This window comes from Suricata suricatta, chromosome 11, assembly GCF_006229205.1.
Source record: "Suricata suricatta isolate VVHF042 chromosome 11, meerkat_22Aug2017_6uvM2_HiC, whole genome shotgun sequence".
NCBI classification, from domain to species: domain Eukaryota; kingdom Metazoa; phylum Chordata; class Mammalia; order Carnivora; family Herpestidae; genus Suricata; species Suricata suricatta.
The window spans coordinates 365428-370084 of record NC_043710.1 but is presented as its reverse complement, the minus strand read 5'-3'; the positions used below and the strand labels follow the sequence as shown (position 1 = coordinate 370084).

Sequence of the window (4657 nt, the reverse complement as noted above, 5' to 3'; positions counted from 1 at the left end):
CTCAGACAAAGCGCGCGGCGCTCGGGGACGGCCCGCGCGGCCGGGACGCGGCAGGAACCCCAGGACCGCCGCGGGCCCCGCACGTACCCGGGAACCTCGTGCCCCTCCAGTTGTGCCCGGGCGCTCTCCGCCGCCGCCCGAGCGACACCCTAGACTAGGCCGCCGCCACCGCCGCGCGCTCCCCGACCCGGAAGTGCACTGAGCCGGCTTCCGGGGCCCTCCCGCCTCGCCCCGCCCGTTGGCGGGAACCACTGGGACCAGGGCGGGGAAGAAGAGCCTGAGGTGGCGGAAGGCGCCGCTCGCCGCAGCCGAGGACCCGAGTCTATGGAAACACTGTTTAATACTGGACCACCGCCCAGGAAGACCAGTTTCTGGAAGAACCTGTTGGTGTCTAGGCCCCCGCCGGTAGGCTGTTACGGGTCGCCCTCCCCCGCCGGAAGCTGGTACGGTCCGAATCCCAGCCCGCGGCCCATGGCGAAAGGAAGCGACCGTCCAGCACACCTGAGACCCCGCCCCTGAGATCTAGCCCCGCCCAAGCCTGTGGACACGCCCCCCACGCTGTAGCCCGGCCCTCCCCGCTGCTGGCCAAGCCCTCAGCTCCTGGGCGCCTGCTGCCGGGACCCAACGCAGACTGAGTCCTACGTGCCTGGACTCCTCCGGGTGCTGGGCACAGCCGTAGGAGACCCCAGCCCCGCATCGCGTCCAGTCCAGACACAGGAAACCATAAACCACGAGCACTCTAAATCACTACACCGTGTGGGAGGAAAGATAAAGCAGGATAGGATCCGGGGCTCAGGAGCCTGGGAGGACAGGCCAGTGTTTAGATGGTGAGGATGGATCTCAAAGGGGCCGGCCGAGCTGGGCCGCCGTGAGGAGAGTATCGAGAAGCCGCCGGACCTCGGGAAGGAAGCCGGGATGGCTGGGCCAGTGTGGGGAGTAGCCAAAGGCGCTAGGGGCCCTAGAGGAGCATTTAGGGCAGGATGACGTATGCTGGCTTACAGGCTCCGCGGGACGGAGCAGACTCAAGAGGACCGGTCAGGAGGGCCACTTGGGTGACCACAGTTCAGGAGCCACCATGGCTCGGGCTTGGGTGGGGGCAGCGCAGGTGCGGGAAGCAAGAAGTTCCTGGTAGATTCTGAAGAATGGGGGTGTGCTGGGGGATATGGGAAGTAAACAGAAGGGGAGTCCAAGAAAGGGGCTTATGGAAGCCAGGGAAGGAAGAGAAAGGCCCATCAAGCAGGGGTCTGGGTGGGTGAGGTGGGGGTCACTGTGACCCTGAGGACCACAGCATTGGAGGGGGGAGGGCCACAGGGAGTCTAAAGAGAATGAACAGTCACCAGAGCACCAGTAACTCTTGCAAGTGGTTCTACTGCAAGAGAACGGAAGAGCAGCGGTGGCCAAGAGGGAGCCAGTCAAGGGAGGGCTGTTTTTTATCTTTACAACTCGAGGAACTACAGCTAGTTTACAAACTCTGTAAAGGACTTTGCAGAAAGGAAGAATGGATGTTGCCAGAGATATGAGAGACCCTGGAGTGATTCCTCTCTGTGGGCCATCGGGTTGGGGTCGGGGGGGGGGGGGGGGGGGGGGGGGGGGGGGCGGAGGGTGACTGGTACAGCACAGTGCCTCTAGGGTGTCCCCCAGTCCAGGTACCTGAACCTGGGTACTTGGACTCCCAGTGTATCAATCACATAACCTTTGGAGAGCTTCTCAACCTCTCTGTGCCTTCGCGTCCTTGGCTATAAAATAGGGAGGTTGAGAGCTGGATGGATGAGTATTGGGATAGCACTTTGAGTGGGGTCCAGCACAGTAACTACCCTGAATCTGGCACCTTCCTCTCCCCGTCCTTCACAGCTTGGAGCTTGGCATGTGCTGGTGCTTCTACATACACATGCCTGCCCACTAAACACCATTGGATATAAGGACACCGCCCAGAAGAGGTTACCAAATGGTCCCAAGGGGGACCCTGCTGACCCTCTTAGAAAGGAGTTGAACCAGTAGCTTATAGCCAACTTGGAGCCCCTTTGGAGAGGGAGTAGGTAGCCCTTCCTACCTACATGTGCACCTGTTCCTGCGGGCCGCTGGAGATTTGTCATAATAAATACATGCACCCACGATGGAAAAAGCACTTACTCTGCAGACATCCCTGGACAGAGCAGCACCTACCCAGTCATGTGAGCCTGGGCTCAGATGTGAGACGTGCCCTCAGGAAAGTCCCCAGAGCCATTGGTCTGGCCCAAACTGAACATAGGTGGTACCGCTTGAGAGCATAGGCACACACCTATGTCTCCCACCTACTGATGCTCCCCATGTGCTGACATAACTCCCCCTCCAATGTGCATGTGGACACCTTCCTTATATACCCCCATTAGTAATACCACTCCAGTGCACACTGACTAGCTGCCCACCTGCCACCTCTCACATGCTAGTTCCAAGCAAGGACACATGTGTGCACCCTGCGCACATACCCCCAGTAGATTTGCACTCTGAAGCCCTTGCGGGGTCTGTGGTGTGGACCAGTGCACACTGCCTTGCCGCTCCAAAGCACAGGCAGGAACATACTTGAAATGCACACTTCTGTTTTATACGGGAGGATGGAGCTGGGTCGGGAGCCACCTTGGCTGTGTCCAGCCCAGGCCAGCCCTTCCCCCTGCCATCAAGCCAGCACACAAACCCAGCCCCAGGGCCAGGGGAGGAGACATGGGAAGCTGGGGAGGGGGGCACTGTTAGTGTCCTGGGCCTGCCCTAACCAGCGACCACAGACTGAGTAGCTTAACCAGAAGCTCATTCTCTCACAGTCCCAGAAATCACAGTCCAAAATCCGAGGCAGCTGTGCTCCCTTGGAACTCTGTAAGGGGAATCCTTTCTTGCATTTTCCAGTTTTTGGTGCTTCAGGCTTCCTTAGCTTGTAGCCAGATCACCCCAAGTTCTGCCCCTGTCTGTGTGGCCTTCCTTCCTGTGTATCTGTAACTCTCCTCTCGTCTATCTCTTACAAGTACAGTTGCCATCGGATTTAGGGCCCACCTAGGTAAACCAGGATGCTTTTTATCTCAGGACCTTTAATGCAATTAAAGCTGCACAGACTGTTTTTCTCAGTAAGGTAACATTCACAGGGTCTAGGCATTAGGATACAGACATCTTCCTGAGGGGACAGTATTCAAGCCACTACAGAGGGTGATAAGAGTTGCATTTGGAAGCAGCAGAATGGGAGGTCACAGCTGAGGGTCATACCAGTAAAGGCAAGACAGAACTCAGATCGCCCTGACTTCTGGCTTCTCCGTGTCCCTGAATCCCAGACTTCTTTCCTCCAAACCTCTACCCTATCCTGAAGGTGTGAACCTCCTCAAGGATCCTGCAGATTCCTAGCAGTTCCTTCAAGACTACGTGATCCGGACTCTGTCACCCTTCCACTTCTGACCCCCAATAAAGCTGAGCCAGCTCCTTGCTCTGTGTTCTTTCCCCACCCATAGGTGGTCACATCCGCAACATCCTGCACTTGAATTTCTATCCCCAGGCTTCAGGCTCCTGATGTCCCAGGCAGGGCAGATGCCTCCCTGCAGCCCAGCACTTAGCCAATCAGGCAAACTTTTTTTTTTTTAGGTTTATCTATTTATTTTGAGAGAGAGAGAGAAAGAGAGAGAGAGCGTGAGCACGAGTGGAGGAAGGGCAGAGAAAGAGGGAGAGAGAATTCCAAGCAGGCTCCATGCTGTCAGCACAGAGCCCATAAGTCACAAGATCATGACCTGAGCCAGACGCTCAACCGCCTGAGCCACCCAGGTGTCCCTGGCAATGGTTTTGAGGAAAGAGATGAAGTGATCTGTTGACGGGAATTGTGTAGTCGGGACATCCAGGTTTTGTGACCGGTGTTGGGCTCTAGCCCACCCACATGTGGGATGTGGAGAAAAAGAGAACTAGGAACAAGTGGTGAGCTGGAGGGCAGGAGGGCCACAGAGAGCCACCAGGTGACCACGATACCTGAGGCTGAGGGGGGACAGCCCCTGGATGAAGGGCCAGAATAGCGCTGAACGGAAGAGAGCTCTTTGAAGCCGCCTGGAGCCAAGTGAGTAGGGTCCTCCAGGGAGGGCCAGGGTCAGAGGCAGGTATGGGAGACATTGATTGATATGAGTGAGGTGAGGGAAAGTGGACAGTTCTGGCTTACTGTGGAGAGGGCAGGAAGGGCTCACGAGGACTCCTGTGTCAGGAACAAAAGGGGAGCAAGCATCTCTCTACCCCATTAGGGATCCAGATGACCCGCGATTCAGCCTCAGGGATCCCCCGGCCATGGAGGTGGGGAGCAGAGTGTGAAGGGAAGGGGCCAGGGCCAAATCTCCCTAGGCTGCCACCTTGGGGCACCACCCAGGAGTCAATAACTTCAGATCTTAAACAGTCCATTCTCATAATTTATACTTTCTCAAAGCCCAAACAGGACGGGCGCACCACCGATGGACCTGCGCACCGCGCCGTGTCCCTTCCGGACCCGGACTCCGAGCCATCCAAAGCGACGGATCCAGCCGGAGGGGCCCGGAGCCCCCGCTCGCCAGCCAGAGCGCTCCGCAGTAGCCTTGGGCAGCGCGGGCCGCACGTGCGTCCCGAGGGCGCGGCCGGGCTACGTGCGCCGGGGCCCCGAGCGTTCCGGGAGCTGCCAGCCCACTGCGAGGGC

At 58.1% G+C, this 4657-nt stretch overlaps 1 protein-coding gene across 3 annotated transcripts in view; it reads right to left on the bottom strand.

Annotated features, from left to right (window-relative positions):
* PHRF1 (PHD and ring finger domains 1) overlaps positions 1–183 on the bottom strand; it is a 29041-nt gene extending 28858 nt beyond the window's left edge. For all 3 annotated transcript variants that reach the window (XM_029914935.1, XM_029914936.1, XM_029914937.1), the window contains exon 1: positions 88–183. The gene's annotated coding sequence lies outside the window, so the exon portion shown is untranslated. The remainder of the gene's footprint in view (positions 1–87) is intronic.
* Positions 184–4657: the final 4474 nt, after the last annotated feature.